Genomic DNA, 22,686 nt, shown 5'->3' with positions numbered 1-22,686 from the left:
CTACCTATATAACCTAAAACCTACCTGATTCATTTTTTAATGAGGTTGACTCAGTAAAAGAACTATCCTCATACAAGCCTGTTTCATTTTTTAACGAGGTTGATACAGGAAAAACTATCCTCGTACAATCCAATTTCATTTTTTAACGAGGTTGAGAGAGGAACAAACTATCCTCGCACCCTTGATCATGGCTTCCAACTGGAAGAAAGACATGGCAATGGACACACCTTGATCATGGCTTCCAAGAGGTCTTCATCATAAGGAAGAATAGTTCCTTGGAAGGAACACATGTCAAGGGACTCAAAAGGGATAAGAAAATCGTGTTCAAGAAATCCCATAGAGTTTTCCATGTCAATTACCGGATCTAAATCAACAGTGAGAGGCTCACTTACATCGGTAACTAAAAACATGGGACTAGTTGCCACATAATTAACCCGTGGCAGGGTAGATACCACTTTAGAATCAGGAACATTTAGGGGTGTCATATTAGTGGTAGTTGAGACAAGACTAGGGAACGAAAGCTGGTCTACAGTCACAATACTGCCATTGTGAGGGAAAGACATCACGCGAAAGAGTGTCGATACGACAGCTTTCATTGCATAAACATAGTCTCGCCCAAGGAGTAAATTGAAATCCAAGGGACCTCGAACTACCATAAGATCAATACAGACAACTTTACCTTCCAAGGTAATGGAAAAATTAGGAAGGATCCCTAAAGGTTCACTAATGGTTCTGTTAAAAGCTTTCAGATTCTGCGTAATAGGCGCAAGCTGAGGGGAACCCAAAGCTTTCCAAACAGTTGAGGATAAAATACTAACAGAAGCACCTTCATCTACCTGATTACGATGTATGTCCCTACCACCAGCCTTGACAATGATTTGGAAAGGGATGGAGGAAGGAAGACGAGGTTCTGTCAGTCTATTCCAATCAAAGGAAAAGACCTCAGTGCTTGGAGGGGGTTCTGTAGAAACAGGTGAAATGCCCCCCGGCATAGAAGAATCTGATGTAACAAGAAGAAGCTGAGCAGTATGAAGGTCACTCTCTAAATGGAAAGTGGGATCGACCGAATGTGAAATTGAATCGACCACTTGATCAACTAATTGATCATCAACCTGAGTGACATGAGTTTCACTCCCCAATGGGAGAGTGTGATCGACTGTACTTGAATTTAAATCAATCACTCCGTCAGTTGACGGTAGGTTGGGAGAAAGTTTACGGTAACCAGTTGGAAATTCTTGCTGTGGAACAATAAGGTTTTCCAACAATGTTGAGGCTTCATCCATGTGAGGGCAAATGTGAGTTTGATGACTCCCTTTGCATAATTTACAAGGAAACCTAACTTTACCTTTTTTCCCAGGAACCTGACTATCACTGGTTGATGGATCGATGGAAAGTTGATGAGATTTTTCTAACCATACTTCCAAGACCTTTGGAATACCAGGACAATTGACAAGGAAGTGGTCACCCTTACAAAGCCTGCAAGGGTATTTGGGTTTACGATGCATGTCGGAATTTTCCGCAACACAACTAACACTTACAGCCATGGTTGGTTGGTTGACTTCTTTCTTATCTTGCTTCTTCTTCTTCTTCTTCTTCTTCCCTTTCTTCTTCTTCTTAGACTCCTGGTTACTAGCATCAAGGCTTTTACCAGGCGAAGAGGAAGAAATGGAGGAAGAAAAATTAGGCGAAGAAGGTAAAGGGTCAACAGAAGGTTGGTGATGTTGAGATGGTGAACTCTGTTGAGGTGAAGCATCCGGTTGAGGTGGAACAATTGGAGTACTTTGGGCCAACGAAGTTGAAAATAACCATATCGGTAATCCTATTGTAAATCCAGGTAATGACAAAGTATCCATGTAAGGAGGACCAACATTTCCAAGGTAAGGAAAAGTACTAGGATTCTCGTTAGGAGGGGTTCCTAGGTTTATAAATTCCAGAACATTTGCCATTATATTCAACTTCAGTGAATTTTATTAACAATTTAAAACTAAAATTAACAATTCACACCTAACAATCAAAATTCACAATTCACACCTATGGTCTCTAAAAGTAAAAACAAACAAATTAACACGCGCTATCAAATCTAGGAGTCAAATTACACACAAACAGTAGCCTTCCAGACCGAAAACACTAGTTGGTGATGAAATCCAACATTGCAAAATTCAGTACAGAAGTGGCGGGTGGAACAGTTACCCCGGCAACCTGCTTAATGAATAGACTGGACCAAGTTCCTCCACTTTAACCATCTCGAGTGAAGTGAACCCCCCAGAAAATCCAAGTGAGTCTAGCCGACGTCTGCTCCAGGTACAGTGGGATCTTCCCTCCACCGTCACCTTGGGTAGAACCCTAAAGATAATGGTCACTAAGGTTACCAACAGCAACAAATGCACCTGGGAGAACAGTCTACACTCCGACATCACGCAAGGGCAGAGTATCAAGCTCAATCCCCTTGCCGGCTCCTTGACAATAATCCAAGGTTTACCGACAAGTGACCCCTGGCTCCTCGACAATGGTTAATCCGAGGTTTACCGTTTGTAATACGTGTGTGTCTGGCATCGTTCCCAATGAGGGGGGATTGATCCCCTCACTGGTTCAGACACGAGCTCGTGCTTCTCCTTTAAGAGGAGCTTTCCCAGAGTACAAATGAGACAATTGGATTTATCCTACCACAAGATGAGCTACTTGTTTGGTTTTGCTGTCTTGGAGAGTTAATTACTCTCCTACTCCAAGACACTAGCCTAAGCTATGTTGGTGTTTCAGAGCCCTAGAAATGTAAAAATTACTAGATGAATTTTAATTAAGCGTTGTGTTATTAAGGTTGTTTTTACTCAAATGGGTAAATGGATACGAAACCAATGGTGTTATGACCCGACTCAACTGAATGCAATGATAATGAAATCCTTTCAATTCGATGAATCCTAATTAAAGTAAGGAGAGAGTTTCCATTCACTTCCGACAATGCAAAAAATGATCACTAAGAGAAAATATAACAAATTCTCTAATGCACTAATTTTATCAAGAAAAACTAATGCAAATCAATTCCAAACCATTTTTTTATTTTTATTTTTTGTGAAAATTCAAATCAAAGAAAACTGATGTAAATCTACGATTGATTTTTCAGAATGTAAACCATGCAATTGTAATCTATGCAAAATTCACTTGAAAAGTATGCAAATGTAATCTATGCACATTTTTCATTCATATTCTGAAAATGAGAATTCTAATTATGCAAATGTGATCTATGCAAGAGAATTCTCAAACACAAGACGATTCTAATGTGATCTAAGAACCAATCAAGTGAAAATTGAGAAAATTGGGTGAGAGTTCCAAAGATCAAAAATAAAAACACTCAAAGGCGATTAACACTCATACACAATTTAGCCCCCCCCCCCCGCGAATGAGGGGGAAATTTTTTTGCAAAACCGAAAGCAAAAAGATGCAAAACTGTGAAAACACTGAGACAAACCTCCAAGTAATGACCAAAGGAAATCAAGTCAAGAATTTCTCAAAAAAGAGACTCAAAACACCCAATTGATGAAAGCTTAAAACAAGAATGCCAATGAAACAAGCTTAGGTGAAGATTTATGGCAGGAGACTAATGGATCTGGGCAGTAAAAACTAAGAAAAAGCAAAATCTAAGAGAAAAAATGCAAAAATTGGAATTTTCTTAAATTTTAGCAGGGGACACGGGCAACTCGTTAAGACAGGTGCGGGCCCGCTCTGTGCACACAGCGACAGTGCGTACAGGGACGCACTGTGCAATACTCAGAGGGTGCGTCCTACTGGAAAATTCAAGAAAAACTAAATTGAATCTAACCCTAAGCTAACCCACCCAAAAACAAAGTCACATAGCCAAAAACCAGAAAATAAATGACTTTTCTCAGAGCAAAGTTCATTCAAAGGAAAAGGCTTTTCACATCAATGGAATCCCCAGTGGAGTCGCCAATTTGTCAGGCGGAAAGAGTCGATTGTGCGGACACAACCAACCTCCCTAGGAGCCTAATACTCTCTAGTGACAAACAAGACAAACAAGAGCAATCCTTCTCTAAACATGCATTTACTATATGGGAAATCAAGTGTTTAGATCTTATCTGTAATCCAACGCTGTTGTAGCAGTCCAGCTCCTCTGATCCGGATGAGCTCCTCCTTCACTTTGAAACCTGCATACACTAACAATCAAACGATTAAATAGCACTTGATAATCTCATAAAATAAAACATATTTAACACATAGACAAAGGAGTACATGAAATAACTCATAAACAACAAGTTATTGAGAAGAATGGACTCATTTGCATTAATAGGTAACAAAAGGAACAAATACAACCTGAGCCTTGGTGTTGTGCAAGTCCTTCCCAGGGTCCATCAAGAGTTCTCCTTTACTTTGACAAAGAACACCCACTTCCAAATAGAACAAGCAAAGATGGCAATCTCTCCTCACAAGCTTCTAAATGGGAGTCCTAATTCCTGCAGCATTTACCCTTAGAAAATGTATAGCTTCAACCTCCCCTCCTTCTGGCCCAATGCCTGTATTTATAGTGCTCAAGAGGAGGTTAATCAGGTCCACCATCAATGGGATAATCCCCTCTTTGGGTGGGATAGCTCCCTTATTGATGGGATAAGTTCCTCTTTGGTAGGAGTGCATGAACCATCTGGAGGCACTCAATACACGTCGAACAACCTTCTAGAATGCTCTAGAAATGACCACAAGTAACTTTTTAAAGATGAAACTTGCGCATTCTAACCTTTACAGGGGGACGCACCTGCCCCTTTACATACAGAGCGTCTTTGGACGCAGCTTTTGTGAACATTGGGAGCGTCCCCGCAGGTAAGGTTGAGAGAACCTGCGTCCCCAGAGATAAATACATTTATACAAGACTTTCTCTCTTTTTTGGAGTTTCACATGGAGAGCAGAGGTATAAGACTTGCCTAAGAGGGTAGCATGACTGTTGATTGAGCCATACTAACTGTAAATAGTCATGGTGACATTTTTTAGTGTAACAGAAGGCTACAGCCTTCTCTTTCTTCCAAGGACCACGTTTCATAAATTTTTCAGACTGGATCCATGAACATCAATCAATCATCAAGAACTTCTGCATCAAACAATCTCCTTTTCACAAATTAGAACTGAATCAAGTAGACACTTCTCTGACAGTTGTACCCTAAATCACAGTAACAGTAACCACACACCAAATTCTGAGCCTAGAACACTGCATTAATAAACAGAAGCAACTAGAACACAACTCAATAGATGTACACTACTTCAATAACCAGAAACCTGCGTGCATACGCTTCTGTTTTTGAACCAACCTACGTATACGCTGTTTTTATTCACAGAACCAGCGTGTATACGCGCCTTCGCCTCACTGAACCTGCGTACAGATCTATAAAGGATAATTCACTCTTTCAAATATTCAGACATTAATTAACCCAGATTACCAGATTTATAGATCAAGCATGCGCCACATATAACGGATCAAAATCATACAAAGATACTATTATTCAAGCCTTAAGATTATGACCCATCAATAGAACTTATCCTTCTCTTTGCGCTCAAGTTCCTCCTTCATTCAGATCCAGATCTACACCATAACCAATCACCAATATTCCAGAACTAGCACTTTATCAGATATTCAATCATTCAGATGATCCTTTGCCAAATGATCTCCTTCCTCTTTTATAGTCTTAGGCCTTTCACAATACCACGGTCCAAAACCATAATAAAACAATACCATGGACCCAATACTTGGGATCAACACTTCTGACGAGATACCATGGCCCAAAACCATAGGTTCAATTACCAAGGACTAAATACCATGGACCAAAAGTAAGTTCTCCAACATGTACGTGCTTTTCCTTGCATGAAAGTGTGTGTATACGCATACGCGCTTTTGTAACGTATAACACGCGTGTATACGCATCTTCGTCTAGGTGAACCTGCGTATATATCTTTTCCTTCATTCTGAAAGCCTGAACTGAGATCTGTCACCAGAGTGAGTTGCCATCAAGGACAACACCTGTGCCATAGTTCCAAACCTGTGCCATAATGCCAACAAGATTGTTGGCATTATGACACAGGTGTGGTGCTATGACATAAGTGTTGTCCTTGATGGCAACTCACTCAAGTGGCAAATCACAGTTCAGCCTCTCAAAATGATAGAAAATGAGATACCCGCAAGTGCGCCGAACAAAAGCCGCGGACCCTTAGGTGCTCCGAACAAGAGGTGCGGACATACCCATCAATTCGCCGAACAAAAAGTGCTGACGTCAAATTCACACACTTTCATGCAGAGAAGCGAGCGCACATGGGAAATTTTATGATTGATCCATGGTATTTAGTCCGACGTTTTTGATACTATGGTTTTGGTCCCTGGTTTTTGTTTCTAAAGTATTGAACCCCAGTTTTGGGTCCCTTGTATTGGCTTTCTATGGTTTTGATCCATGGTTTGAGTAAGGGCTTCTCTATAAAAAGGAATGGAGATCATTTGGCTGAGCACTCATGTGTTGAATATCTTAAGGAGAGCAAGATCTGAAATTCTGGTGATCGGTTGGTGAGTGATAGCTGGATCTGAATCAAGGAGAAACCTAAGCTTTATAAGGCGTATCTACTAATGGCTCTAGATCTCCTTGGCGCATGATCAGATCTGTAAATCTGATAGTCTGGGGTATACTTGAAGTCTGAAAAACTCTATAACCGCAGGACCACAAGTGCGACACGGTGCAACTGCAAAGATCCGTAGGCCAGTGAAGGAGAAAGTGCAGAGATATGCAGGTATATCAAGGAAAAGGTGCGAAGGTTTGCAGGTTTTGCACACCATAGGTGCAAAGTTCACAGGACTGACACAGTGTGGGCGCGGAGACCCACAGATTAGACTCAGAGAAGCCATGGATGTGCGCAGGTTTCTATTGGTGAAGTTGCAGACTTTTCTTGAAATCTGTTTTAACTGCTTCTTTCTGTTACTGTTGTGTTTTGGGTTTTGAATTAGTGTTTGGTTACTGGTACTGTGTTCTGAGAAGTTATTGATTCCGTAGTTGCACAAGGAAGTTGATTAATTGCAGATCTATTTGATGTTTGATTGATATTCATGGATCCAGTCTGAAAATTCATGAAACGTGGTCCTTGAGAGAAAAGAGAAGGTTGTAGCCTTCTGTAGGTTGAAGCCTGCGTGCTGGTATAAGACTGCGCCAGTACAGAAGCATTGTAAAAAGAAATTTCTAATAGAAAGAAGATAAAGACATATTGCAACAGGTGGTTTTCACCCACATTGGGTTTCCACCTTACATCTTGTGTTCTTTGGTGTGATTGGTTGCTCTATTTTTCTTGTTCCTGTTTACTGTTATATGGTTCTGACACACAGATTAATGATCCACATCTAAAGAATATATTAAATTATAAGTCTGGAAGGTATACACAAGTTTCATTAATCAAAACTGCAAATATTTGTATAAATTGAAAAGAGTTTGATAATACTGATTCACCCCCCCTCTCAGTATTATTTCCAACAACTCCCTGAATATGAGTTTGCCCACAATGATAATAAGAATCTTACAAAATATACAAGTATAGTCTTTGTAGAGTAGCCCCAACTTCCTTCTTACAATTTTAGTCAAAAATCACATTTTGGCCTGCACCATTTAGTAGTGCCCAAACCACCGTTCAAGAGCACCCACCCATGACGGGTGTTGTAGCATCCATTGTCATTTTATTTTTATTTTCAATTTTATAAAAAAAAATGAAAAAAATCAAATATTATGTTATAACGGAAATAAAGGAGAATGCAAAAATTTGAAAGAAATGATTTGTTTTATGACTATTGACGGCTTTTGAACGTGAGGAAATTTGGAGAAGATCTGAGCCGTCTGATCAATAGGGAATAGATACGATGGTAGTCACATGGATAACAAGTGCAAGGGTTAATTCAAAATCAGACATGAGAAATTATAAAATAGAGTTAAAACCTCAGTTGATCAGGGTCATCCGCTTGAAGAATGCAAATTTGACAGTAATCACACGGTTAACAAGGATGATGTTTAATTCAGAAAACAAACGTGGTGTTTTATAGAATGTGGTTTAATCCATTGAATTCTAGATTAATCACAACCGCTCATCAAGAAGCGACGAGATCCGATAGATATCGCGTCGAAAAGTGCACGAAATTTATTATAAATTTCGGACCTGAGAAATCTTTAAATTATAGTTTTGTTTCCATATCGGGTCTGTGGGGAAGGCAAAGGTCTGTGGAAAAGGCAGATGTGATAATTTTATGAACCAAATTCTAAATTATTTTCAGTTCCGTGGTAAGCCATATTCCGCATAAATCAACCAATTTCGTTGTTTTAGCAGAATAACTAGAATTAGAGGCGGATGACCAAAACTTCAAAGGAACGGTGATTGGTCAGGTTTCTTTGTGTTTCCTCCAATCAAAGAACTCCCGTATATATGTGGACCACAAGGGTTTCTTTATGTTTTAGCCAATTAGAACATTCCCGATACATATGTGGGCCCAAGTCCACACACGTAGTTTTTTAAAGTTGCAGTTTGTTGTGTTAAAATAGCTTAATTATTACCAGGATATCTACAGGGTTACAACTTGCAGAATAACACTCAGGCGACATACTCAAGCCATAGATTCGAACAAAAAGAATCCATCACCTTCTAATTTCTATTACTTCTTTTTATTTTTTTTCCTTGAGGAGAATGAGGTGTCTTTTACCCTCCATGTAATATTCTGTAATGATTTTTACTTTAGATAGTTATGAGATAGTTAAGCAGTTTGACAGTTTTAGTGATTCCCAACTATTCCATAATGTATGAAAAGAGGGAAAATTATAGAAAAAGGGTTCGAATTTTGAAGAACCTGGAGACTAGGCTATTGTATTCTTGATAAAATTGTTGATTAATGAAAGAATCAAAAAATTTCCACACATTGTTGGGTATGATTTTGTAACTTCTCTATTATGCATCATCATATATCTTCTTTCCTTTAAGTATGGTAATTAAGTTGTAGGTTTTTGTTTACTTATGTAAATGAAGTTAAAATTCTTTAAAAGAGCATTCCTATACTTAAGGTTCCTACCTCTACTATTGTTCTAAGTTACAGATAGTAATTTCTGTGCAAAACAACATATTGTCTTTAATTTCCCTAAATGTTACAGATAATAATTTCTATGTAAAATATCATATTGTCTCTGACTTCTCAAAACATTCTTCGTTCAGCATTTATATTCAGCCATCCAATGGCATTCTGAGACTTTCTTATCACTTAAGTATTGAGGGTTTAAAACTAGGTCTTTTGGGTCCTTCATTTGAGAATACAACATACAACTAAGTGACATAAACAATAAACATTAATGTCTTAAGCACAATTTCTACATAGCTAAGAAATTGGTTTCTTAAGGGAAAACATTAATTGGCACCATTGCCGGGGAGAGAAGTCAAGAACACTTTTCCCTAGGTTTTTAATATTTTCCTCTGGTTGTTTAGTGAGAACAATGTAAACTTTGAAACGGGAACTGATACTGTTACCCGTTTCGTAGAGATAGCAAAAAAATGATCCGATTTTCAAAAGTGGTGATGCAGAATACACATGTTTGTTTTAGAACATGGTTTTTGGAACTTTAATTTTTTTTCATGTTCAAGGATGAAATCAAGTTTTAGAATGGTAGTGATTTTCATGCTGATTTTAAAAAGTGAGTATTCTGCATCACACCCTTTTTTTAAAAGACCTATTTTTTGACTTTTAATTTTCTAGTGTGTGAAATGTAAAAAATTATTTTCTAAATTTGATAGTTTTTTAAGTCGTCATTTTATTCATATTTTCTTGTTCTCTATCTTAATTTTTTTTTTTTTAGGGGGGTTTTTATTGTTTTGCGTTTTTAAATTAGAAAGTCGATAGTTTGAATTTTAAATAATCTACATATTTATACATCCTTAATTAATTTTTCAATCCACATGAAATAATTGTTTCTAAAAAACAACATTTTTTAACAATGGACATAAAAATAACCATTTTTAACATAAATATAACAAAAAAACTAAACGTTTTGATAATTTTTTGCTAGAATTAACATGTCAAAATCACAATTTTTATACAAAAATATTAACTAAAAATGGTCAAATAATAGTTTTTTTTATGAATTTCATGTCAAAAAAATAATAATAACAACTTTTTTTTTTTCAAAAAATAATAATTAACTTAAAAATCAATGCGAAAATCACAGTTGTGCTCTTTCTTTCTTTCACATACCAGACTCTTGATGGAAATTTCACCTCTTTTGAACTTTTCCAATCTGAGATTAGCTTCTTATCACTTAAAGCACTTGAAATATTTGTAGGCATGAGCTCAGGTGGAGTTCTTTCACCAATGTTTTTTGAAGATACACCTTTAAGACTCTTTGGTCCAGAAAGATTCATAGAAATTTTCCTTGATGCCATTTTCCTAAAAAAAAACACATAAATTAGTAAATAAAAAAACATATTAACTTAAATTAACAACAAAAATATACCATAAATTTTTTATTTGTATAATCAGAATTGCCCAGCCACCTCTAACGGGCAGGCGGGTCGACGGGCGAGCGGGAGGTCAGGTGAGGGATAATGAGACTAAGTGCACAATTAGGCAAGTATGGGCGAGCCCCTACCCATGCGCCCCCCACAACCCCCTGACGACTACATTGAAGCCCCTGCCCCATTAACTTATTCCTCTCATGAGAGATCTCTTGTCTGGATTCACTACACATTAATAATTAAAGTAACACACCTGATCCAATCTCCGAAAATGATGATGATGACAAATCCCTCGATATGATTACCAAGTTATTGTACTCCCTGCATCCATCAAATCTGCGTTTTCTCTTTGTTTCGCTCGCCAACTCTATATTTCTTCGTGGTCCATCCTTTGCATGCCACGCTAGATGTTTGTTTTCAGCTGAATTTTTTGTTTGAACGAAGCTTCCTAAGCTTCCCCCCCTCCTCGGCCCCCCTCCCCTTCCCTCACCCTACCCCCTACCGTACCCCACTGTCACGCCCCCAATCTTTTTTTTTCTTATTGGGCGGAGCGCGGCACCACCGAGTGCCCACTCTAGACCGAATGTGCACTTATGGACTACGCCTTACCATAACCACTAAACTTTATTTTCTTAAGTGCTTTAAACATTCAATCAACAGTTATAACATTCAACAATATTCATAACCGGGATTAACCATATAATCAAAACCACAATAATAAACATATGACACCAATATATATGGGAGGGGCAACTCCCAAAGAGTTCGCCCAACCGAGTTTTATTATAAACAATCTTTCAGATTTACAAATGGTGCGCCGGACTTAACCACGGCTGCACTACCAAATACCAGATACAACAGCGCACCGGACTGACTCACGGTCGCATCAGATATCAATGCTACAACTCGGGCAAACGCCCTTACAACAGCGCTACAATACCACGGCCGAGTTGGCTCACCCGAGTCCCAACTCGCCGGTCGGACTGTGCGCACTACCGAATGTATAACCGGGCTCGACCGCCCTTGCCACTGTACACGAGTGCAGCAGCGGAGTTAGCTCGCCCGAGCTCCAACTCCCTGCTCGACCTGCGCACTTGATGTGCCAACCATAAACCGATCCGCTATTAACCGAACTTCGCCCCACTGCTATACCTTCGTTCGAGCTTGCCACACCTCGGCCTGCGCTCTCACTGTATCACCGTGTAGCGTCACCCAGTCAACCCGACCTGCGCCCAGATTGGCGTTGTTTTCTCCACACTGCAACTCGACCGATTTCGCACTACAAGAGAGTGCGCATTTCAGTCCTCCTATCTTGTGCGTATAGAGAGAACGCTCCAAGACAAAGCTTGATGCCTCATTCAAATGAGCTCGCCTTCTTTTTATAGTCGCCCAACTCGTCCATCGAGGGGCTTCTATTCTTAGGCCGACCTCCTTACTTTATGCAAACGAAACCCCGAATTCATCTTTATGGGCAGGTCGGCCCTTGCTTTAAGGCAAGGGCGACCTCGCCCTTATAAACTTCGGTCCTTCGTCTTTCTTAAATTATGAGCTCGCGCATTGCTGTGTTCGTCTTCCGTCGCACTGTCCAATGCGCTCGCCCCTTTGCTGTTCTGTGTTTACCGTGCCTTGCTGTAGTCGCCCGGAGATGCGCTCGCCCGTCGCCCTTCGTTTGCCCACAACCGCACGTCTTCCTGTCGTGTCGTCGTGCCTTGCCGCTGCCGCCCGGAGGTGCGCCCGCCCTGTCGCCCTTCGTTCGTTCGCGGCCGCACGCCCAGTCCTACCCCGCGTCCATGTTCCACTTCTGCTCATGCCTGCAGCTCGTGCCCATGCCGCCCGGGTATGGTTCGCCCTTGGGTCGCCCGCCCGTTTGGTGCGGGTCGCCCTCGGGTCGACCTGCCGGTTCATCGAACCTTCGTTGTATCCTTGCCTTGTTCAGCTGGTCGGGCAGCCTTACCCGCGTGTGCTTCGTCCACGGTTCCTCCGCCCGTAGTTCTTCTGCCCATCCGATAACTGCTCGCCCGCTCTGCCTTTGTGTCGTGCACGGGTCGTGCGCCCGGGCGCCCGCCCGTCGTGCGCATCCGCCCGTCGTTTGCCCGGATCACCCGCCCGTTCACAACATCCTCGTGTCTGTCCGCCCGGTGGGTGGGTGCGCCTTCGCCCAGCTCGTTGCCGTTCCACCCAACCGCCGTGTCTGTCTGCCCGATGGGTGGGCGCGCCTTCGCCCAGCTCGCCGCCCGCCTTCGCTGTTCCACCCAACCGCCGTGTCTGTCTGCCCGGTGGGTGGGCGCGCCTTCGCCCAGCTCGTCGCCGTTCCACCCAACCGTCGTGTCTGTCCGCCCGATGGGTGGGCGCGCCTTTGCCCAGCTCGTCACCCGACTCGCCGTTCCACCCAGCCACAGTCCTGTTCACCCGCCCGCCGGGTCGCCGTGCACGGCTCGCCTGCCCGGTTTGCCCGCGGGTCAAGTCACCTCCGTGCGGAGTTGTCGTGCACGCCCTGCCCGATTCGCTAGGGCGTCACACTCTCCTCCACCCGAAGACGTTGTCGTCCCGACAACTCATCAACCCTTGCCAAGGCTGATATGATGTAGGCAACCCGCATAGTGTCTGCCTCCACCAAGTCTGCTCCATGCGCCCAAGCACATAACCAAGTATTTTACCTCATCTCACGGCACCATGCCCAGATCTATGGGAACCCCCATTTTCTGCTGCACGTCCTCATACCTGCTCAATCTCCAAGTGAGGGCTCATTGCCTTGAACAGCCAACAATGAGCCCATCTTCTTTTGTCCTCTAAGAAGATGTATGGGGAGAGCTTGAGGGCTCTCCTTGGCTAATCAATTCGATCCATCTGTCAGGATCTTCAACTTCCATTCTCTGTAGGTATGCCTCCCGATCTTCCCCTTGGTTACTCGGTCTTACATACAATTCCTCCTCGTCATCATCGTCCTCCACCAACTCTAGTCTTCTCGACAAGTCCGAGATACTATCCGAAAGTGTGCGGATGATTACAGACTGTTCTGCAATTTTTGCCTCCATCATGGTTAATCTCTTGTCTACTTTCGCCTGATCCTCCATCTGCATGCCTCCCAACTTACGATCAGTTTTAGTTACCCCAATGGTTGGAACACCAATGGGCACATCTTCCCTTCCATCGTAAATGAAAAGCTTCCTCAAATGGGGTACTACCATGGCCTCATATTGCTTCATAAATTCCATCCCCAATACTGCCTCATAATCGTCAATCCGCACTATGGTGAAATCCACCCTTCCGGTCCATTCACCAAGCGTGGTGTCTACCTTTTCGGCCATACCGAGGATCGCCATAGGGGGAGAGTTCACTGTCTTCATTTGTGCCCTTGTAGGTACAAATTTCAGCCCAAGTCTCCTTGCTGTGTCTTCATTCATGAAGTTGTGTGAAGCTCCACTATCAACCATAGTGAGAACATCGGCTCCACCTATCTTCATTTGGACATACTCCAACCTGTTCCTTTCTGGATCTCTTCTAGAAGCTACCTCCGTAGTAGCAGCTGCCCCAAGGATCTGCATCATCCCTACAGAAGCATGATCATCCTCCTCAACAGGTTGTGCAACCGCAGCTATCTTTGGTTTAGATGGACAATTCTTGACCGTGTGTGGCCCTTCACATAGCCAACACTTCAAAGGCTTTTTGAACTTTGCACCATCCTCTGTTTTCGGAGATTCCTCCTTCTTCTTTTCCTTTGGTTTGTCGAACTTCTTTTTCTCATTAGAAGTCTCATCAAAATGGTCCACCAGCTTGTCAACCACAGCAAAGGCTTCCTCAAGTGTTCTGATCTTCTGTCTCTTTACTTCGTTGCGAGCCCAAGGTTTCAACCCAATGATAAAGTTAAACACCTTGTCCTTCTCTGCCATATCGGGAAGTTCTAGGGCTGCACTTGAGAACTCTCGCTGGTATGCCTGCAAGCTTCCGGTCTGTTTGATAAACTTGATTTTTGTCCTTGCTTCCCAAGTTTCGTCTTGAGGACTGAAGTGGGTCTGCAAGGCTTTCTTCATATCGCAACATGAATTGATCTCTTCAGCATTCCTGTTGATGATTTGATCTACCCTTCTTCGCCACCACATCTTGGCATCGTTTGTCAAAAACTGAGCGGCCACCTTAACTTGAGTCTCACCATCGGGTAGACCCAACCGTTCTAGATACTGCTCCATGTCCCATAAGAAGTTACCGAGTGTCTTTGCACTCCTTGTACCGTCATAGGATTCCGGCTCCTTGACCTTTGCATGAGGTACTCCTCCACCTGAGTTGTACTTCATGGCTCTCTTCAATATCACTATTTCATCATTAGCTTGTTCAAGACTCTTACATACCTTGTCAAGAGTCCCCTTCAAATTTGTGATTTCTGCGAAACCTTGGTCTCTTGATTCCTCAACTTCTTTGATTCTTCCTTCCAACTGGGTACACATGAATTCCGTGAACTCATACTGCCTCTTGAGTTCCTCATGTTGTGTACGAAGTTCCACCAGTTCTTCTCTGAGTTTCAGAATAGCTTCTCGCTCTTTAATAAGCGAGCTCACGTCTTGACTCCAGGTAGATTCCAAGGTGTCCATCCTTTCGATCACCTTATCCATGAATTCATGATGAGGATCCTTCGCAGGTTCCCTCATTGTGTGACTGGACCCAGCTTGAGAATCGGCGGCCATCTTCTTTTGTGATCTGGTCCCGACCATTCACTGCTTCTCCAAGTCACTTGTATGCAGATTCACCTTCAATTTCCAACCGAGACAACCCCGTCTAAGTTAGAAATGCTTCAAACCAGCTCGCTGACCGAGCTCTGATACCACCTGTCACGCCCCCAATCTTTTTTTTTCTTATTGGGTGGAGCGCGGCACCACCGAGTGCCCACCCTTAACCGAATGTGCACTTATGGACTACGCCTTACCATCAACCACTTAACTTTATTTTCTTAAGTGCTTTAAACATTCAATCAACAGTTATAACATTCAACAATATTCATAACCGGGATTAACCATATAATCAAAACCACAATAATAAACATATGACACCAATATATATGGGAGGGGCAACTCCCCAAGAGTTCGCCCAACCTTTTATTATAAATAGTCTTTCAGATTTACAAATGGTGCACCGGACTTAACCACGGCCGCACTACCAAATACCAGATACAACAGCGCACCGGACTCACTCACGGTCGCATCAGATATCAATGCTACAACTCGGGCAAACACCCTTACAATAGTGCTACAATACCGTAGCCGAGTTGGCTCACCCGAGTCCCAACTCGCCGGCCGGTCTGTGCGCACTACCGAATGAATAACCGGGCTCGACCGCCCTTACCACTGTACACGGGTGCAGCAGCAGAGTTAGCTCGCCCGAGCTCCAACTCCCTGCTCGACCTGCGCACTTGATGTGCCAACCATAAACCAAATCGCTGTTAACCGAACTTCGCCCAACTGTTCTGCCCGCGTTCGAGCTTGCCGTCACCTCGGCCTGCGCTCTTACTGCATTACCGTGTAGCGTTACCCAGTCAACTCGACCTGCGCCCAGATTGGCGCTGTTTTCCTCCCACTGCAGCTTGACGAACTTCGCACTACAAGAGAGTGCGCATTTCAGTCCTCTTATCTTGTACGTATAGAGAGAACGCTCCAAGACAATGCTTGATGCCTTATTCGAATGAGTTCGCCTTCTTTTTATAGTCGCCCAACTCGTCATCTAGGGGCTTCTATACTTAGGCCGACCTCCTTACTTTATGCACACGAAACCCCGAATTCGCTTTATGGGCAGGTCAGCCCTTGCTTTAAGGCAAGGGCGACCTCGCCCTTATAAACTTCGATTCTTCGTCTTTCTTGAATTATGAGCTCGCGCATTGCTGTGTTCGTCCCCCGTCACACTGTCCAATGTGCTCGCCCCTTTGCTGTTCTGTGTTTACCGTGCCTTGCTGTAGACGTCGGAGATGCGCTCGCCCGTCGCCCTTCGTTCGTCCACAACCGCACGTCTTTTTGTCGTGTCGTCGTGCCTTGCCGTTGCTGCCCGGAGGTGCGCCCGCCCTGTCGCCCTTCGTCTGTCCACGGCTGCACGCCCGATCTTACCCCGCGTCCATGTTCCACTTCTGCCCATGTCTGCAGCTCGTGCCCATGCCGCCCGGGTATGGTTCGCCCTTGGGTCGCCCGCCCGTTTGGTGCGGGTCGCCCTCGGGTCGACCTGCCGGTTCGTCGAACCTTCGTTGCATCCTTGCCTTCGTTCAGCTGGTCGGGCAGCCTTACCCGCGTGTGCTTCGTCCACGGTTCCTCCGCCCGTAGTTCTTCTGCCCATCTGATAACCGCTCGCCCGCTCTGCCTTGTGTCGTGCACGGGTCGTGCACCCGGGCGTTCGCCCGTCGTGCGCGTTCGCCCGCCCGTCGTTTGCCCGGATCACCCGCCCGTTCACAACATCCTCGTGTCTGTCCGCCCGATGGGTGGGCGCGCCTTCGCCCAGATCGCCGCCTGACTTTGCTGTCCCACCCAACCGCCGTGTCTGTCTGCCCGGTGGGTGGGCGCGCCTTCGTCCAGCTCGCCGCCTGACTTCGCTGTCCCACCCAACCGCCGTGTCTGTCTGTCCTGTGGGTGGGCGCTCCTTCGCCCAGCTCGTCGCCTTTCCACCCAACCGTCGTGTCCGTCCACCCGATGGGTGGGCGCGCCTTTGCCCAGTTCGTCACCCGACTCGCCGTTCCACCCAGCCACAGTCCCGTTCACCCGCCCGCCGAGTCACCGTGCACGGCTCGCCTGCCCGGTTTGCCCACGGGTCAAGTCACTTCCGTGCGGAGTTGTCGTGCACGTCCTGCCCGATTCGCTAGGGCGTCACACCCACACTCCCGCGCCCCATCCCCCCTCGCCCCCCCCATCCCCCCGCCCCCCATACACCCCCCAACCCCTCCCTGCGGCCGCCCCTCGCCACTGCGCCCACCGCCCCAACCCCCCCCAACTGTACCCTTCCCCTGCCCCCACGCACCCCTACCCCCGTGCGCTACCCCTACCCTCTCCCCCCCCCTCCTTACACCCTACCCGCGCCCTACCCCTACCGCCTCCCCCTTCCCGCGCCCTACCCTTACCCTCCCCCCCAACCCCTTACCCTCCCCCCCAACCCCTACCCTTACCGCACCCCTTGCCCACCCCCTAACCCATCGCCACCCTTACCCCAACCCCCTACCCTTAACCCCCCCTCTCAGCCCCGCCCACCCCCTACCCCCCGTCCCCACCTTACCCCCTACCCGCGCACCCCCCCCTTACCCCCTACCCCCCACCTTACCCCCTCCCCGCCCCCCCCACCTTACCCCCTACCCACGCCGCCCCCCTTACCCCTCCCCCAACCCCCTACACCCCCCCATCCCCTACCCTTACCGCCCCCCCCACCCCCGACCACCCCCTACCCCCCCACCCACCCCCCGCCTCCCCCCCTCCCCGGCCCACCCAGCCCCCCGCTCCCCCCCCCCCCCCACCCACCCACCCACCCACGCCTACCCCTCCACCGCCACTGCCCTCCCCCCCGCCCACCCCTCCATCGCCACTGCCCACCCTGCCCACACCCTCCATCGGGAATGGATAGGAAAGCGAAGAGGGGTTGACTTCAACATGCATTTAATGGTTGTTGAAAACACATGATTGCCAGAGATGAGTGCAGGAGAGAGTGTGTTCCTAGATTTTAATGTAGGGTTCTTCGTGAGGGTATTCCTGGATTTTAATTTATGGTCCTTCACTAAATAAAGAAACTGTTCTTCTTAATTCTTTCACAACCACTTTTATGATAGCAAACCTACATTTAGAATTTTCTGGTTTTTTCCCTTAAATTTGATGATAAATTTTTACTATATTGCATTATTTCTTTGTTTATGATAATTTCTTACTATGTTACATTATTTCATGGTTTATGTTATATTTTTCAATATAAAAATAAATTTAACATTTTACAAATATTGGGATTATGAAACTTCATAACTTCCCATATAAACAATTCAACAACTTGAAAAATTTGTAAAAATTGTTTTCACTCATGAAGAGCCCACTTTTACCCAAAAAAAACATGTTAGCATCCTGATACAGAGATATTCCGTGAAAGTTTATTCCTAGGTTTTCCTTTCACAATAATAATGATTTGTCAATTCACTTGTATACATAACAGCTCATGATAACTGTCTTTTAATAAGTGAGTTTTAATAAGTTTGGAAACTCAGGAGTAAGTTGAATCAATAAAGCCACCGTTTTCTTTAATTCTTTCACCACCTCTTTTGTGATATCAAAGAAGCGTTTATCAGATTATTTGAAGTCAGCATTTCACCACAGCCATGGAAGGATGAGATGTCTCACATCCACCTTCTGGTTACTGTCTACTAGAGAAATGGCCATGGCTACCTGTCGGTTGGGGCAGTTGGGAATAAATACCAAGTCATTATTGCATAACTTGCAAGTTTTTCTAACTGAATTTAATTGAATTGGAGATTTTAGGAATATTTGAAATTTGACAAAAGCAAAATCAATTGTTTAATGTCTCTTTTGTCTATAAATTTTGGAACTTCTAGAATAAATACAACCCAATAAAGTCATTACTGCATAATCACTGGGAAAGTTCTCTCCATCCCTGTAAAGTACACATTGTAGATGAATTTAACTGTATTGTAGTTTCTGAAATTATTTCCAAATTTGATAGACAAAAACAAAATCAATTATTTGATCTTACTTTTGTATATAGATTTTAGAATATTTTTAAAATCTATAATAAAAATAAAAATAACTGTATTATTTCAAATTTCTTGAATCTATAATCAAATTAAATCCAACTGTTTATTACCTCTAATTTTGCCCAGAGCCTGCTACCTGAAGGTAATGCTCATGGCATATTGATGTCACTTTGGTGAATTTCGGGATAGAAAATTTAAATTTTCATATATCACTACTTTTAATAAATCTAGTTTAGAGTTAGAGATTGTTTCGACTCGTGAAAAAAAATTTCATACTCGACTGTTTGTCGCAATAAAAAAAATTAACTCACGCATGTGCCCAATCTCAATTCTAAAGTCAATGCTTAATTAATGGTTATTGTTCAAACTTGATTTCCTGGTACATGAATCTGAATCTCAATTATGGTTTACCTCGTGGGGCTTCCGCAATACAGATACTGTGGTCTTTTCTTCCCAAATTGCAATCAAATTGCGGGTGCTTAGCCAACCAAGAATCTCATTCCTCATTTATTTGCCTATATAATTGACAGTGGCATTGATGAAGTGAACCAGAAATGGTTAGTGGTCACAAATTTTAGCCCACTTTTCTCCAATTCCATCCCAATCCAGGCTGATGGCTATTCAAACGGGCTGTATATTGGCTTTCTGTAGTAGCTAGTTTCTCTGCCTCAGCTATGATTCTTCATTTAAACAGAGCAACACCTGCTGATTCAACATTTTAAGCGTGCGGGGTAGCAATGAAGAGTGGCTGGCGAGGAACAGAAGCATTCAAATGGATGGGCTTTGTCACTGCCATATGGCTGCAGGTAATCAATGGAACCAACTTCGATTTCTCTGATTATTCCTCGGTTCTGAAGGAAGTATTGGACATCGACCAGGTCCAGCTCAACAATCTTGCAGTGGCCTCAGATCTAGGCAAGGCCCTGGGCTGGTTATCAGGCCTCGCTTCTCTTTATTTGCCTTTGTGGACTGTGCTCCTGATTGCCGGCTGCTTGGGGTTAGTGGGCTATGGAGTCCAGTGGCTATCGCTGGTCTCGAAGATTTCTCCTTTGGCATACTGGCAGGTGGGTGAAAATTGAAATTCATTCATACAGAGAATGAGGCACTGGCCTTAATTGCAATTGCAGCTGAGGCTTATAAAGATTTGCAATTTTATATTAGATTAGGGGATAAACATCATGTAGAAAATGGGTTTATCTTGATCTGTTCACCATATGTCTAGACTCTGAGATATATATACAATGGGATGTATATGCGGCTGAGTCCTTATTGTGAGTATATACACAGTAAATATATATTGAACATGGAGTTTTCTATTCATATTTATTTTACATTTTCATTATTAAATGTATAAACACAAATATCGCGCAGAATATATACAGACACTAAGACATCCAGAAATCAAGAAATTGATTTATACTGTAATCAAGAAATCGATTTATCATTTACTGTAATCAAGAAATTGATTTCTTGATTTGATTTTTCTTTGTGCGTGGCAGGCATTTCTTCTCTGTATTTTGGCGGGCAACAACATCTGCTGGTTCAACACAGTATCCTACCTGGTCTGTATTCAAAATTTTGCAAACGAGAGAAGCTTCGCGCTGGGGCTCTCCACCAGTTACGTAGGGTTAAGCGCTGCGGTTTACACCTCCCCCGCCCACCCCGCCACCGCCACCGCCACCGCCACCGCCCCTCGCGCACAGCGGCACCCCTGGGCCGCCCCGCCCCGCCCTACCACTGGCGGTCGATTCCGGGAATCGACCGCCGGCGGGGCAATTCGAGCTTCCTTAATCACGACCTTCTCTACTACTGATTTCACTATTTCCTCGGCCTTGGGGCATGAATTGGCATAAAAATTTGGAACCAAAGCAGCGTGGGAATACCCATAGGATAGTAACAATGATATTACGAAGAAATATGCCTGTGGAAAGCAAATTGGTGAGAGAGCAAGGCAGGAGGAAAAAGTTTTGGCCATGATTGATTCTGAATAATATGAAATGAATTAATCTTCGTATCAACTCACCAAAGAAAGAACAACAAAGCTTGCTCTGCTCGATTGATTATGTGGATGAGGTCGGCGGGTCGATTCTGGAATCGACCCGACGCTGGTCGGGCGGGCGGGGTGGCCCGGGGGTGGCGCTGCCGCGCACAGCGGCACCCCAGGGCCGCCCCGCCCCCCCGAACAGTGGGTCGATTCCGGAATCTACCCGCGGCGAGGCAATTCAAGCTTCCCTAATCACGACCTTCTCTACCACTGATTTCACTATTTCCTCGGCCTTGGGGCATGAATTGGCATAAAAATTTGGAACCAAAGCAGCTTGGGAATACCCATAGGATAATAACAATGATATTACGAAGAAATATGCCTGTGGAAAGCAAATTGGTGAAAGAGCAAGGCAGGAGGAAAAAGTTTTGGCCGTGATTGATTCTGAATAATATGAAATGAATTAATCTTCGTATCAACTCACCAAAGAAAGAACAACAAAGCTTGCTCTGCTCGATTGATTATGTGGATGAGGTCCTCAATGTCGACGCTTATTTAAATCAATCACAGCACCTACGTGCAGATAATCCGCCTCGTTCGTTCGTTCGCATTTGTTGTCGGAAGTTCAGTGGAAGAAGACCGTTCAGCTACTCCACAAAAGTCTCTGGAGCATATCGACGCCACAACCAACAGTCTACTGGTGTTGGATGTTGGATGAAAGTGATTTTTTATTTTATTTTTTTCTAATGTCGAAATATCAATAAGGAATCTGCAATTACTTCATGCATCCAACGGGTATGAATCAAAGTTAATGGTTGAAATTGTCAAATGAAAGTTGCGTGCAGAATTTGTTTGTCGTTCGTAGTCAATTATTTTACTATTTTTTTTCTATAAAACTTTAAAATATTCCTAAAATCTACCGTCAAAATTTTAAAATTGCCTGTACTTTTCACCCAATCCAGAAACCATCACAACTATCTGTTGAGAGTCCATGCCAAATAACTACCGATGTAGTTTTAGCGCGTGACCTCCCGCAGTACATACCAACTAAGCTAGTTATATGATAGTGATATGATAATTGATTCGTGGACACCAGATATTAAAAACTCCATGTGGGTCACCGCGGTTTTACATGTGTTAAAAAACATAAGCCTCTCCCACCAACTCTCTCACAGAGTTAATGATCTGACTTCTGATCATTATTGATAACGCATCGTACCTAATACCTGCTCCTGTGCACTCGTACCAGTCGATAACACCAGTTTCCGTCGGTTACAAGGTCAATATCATTGGAAGCCTGCGAATGAAACGCAAGAAAACAAGCATCCATGGGTGAAGCTTTACTTCGACTTCCTGTACCATGAACCAGTGAGTTGGTGTGTATATCAATGGACGTGGCCGTTCCAAGGTGAAGCTTCAACTTTCTGTCGTTATACAGAGATCTATTTTACACATATGCCAATATAGGTATATTTGTTATGGTTGGACTATT

The 22,686-nt window shown here is 43.9% G+C and overlaps 1 pseudogene; it reads left to right on the top strand.

Annotated features, from left to right (window-relative positions):
• Window positions 1-19,604: 19,604 nt before the first annotated feature.
• Window positions 19,605-21,063, top strand: LOC149202498 (protein NUCLEAR FUSION DEFECTIVE 4 pseudogene; annotated as a pseudogene).
• The last annotated feature ends 1,623 nt before the right edge of the window (window positions 21,064-22,686 follow it).

The sequence above is a fragment of the Pinus tabuliformis genome, chromosome 2_1 (genome assembly GCF_031772625.1).
Source record: "Pinus tabuliformis cultivar Carrire ecotype Pingquan chromosome 2_1, CPIR1, whole genome shotgun sequence".
In the NCBI taxonomy this organism is placed as follows: Eukaryota; Viridiplantae; Streptophyta; class Pinopsida; order Pinales; family Pinaceae; genus Pinus; species Pinus tabuliformis.
This window is presented reverse-complemented; position numbering and strand designations above follow the sequence as displayed.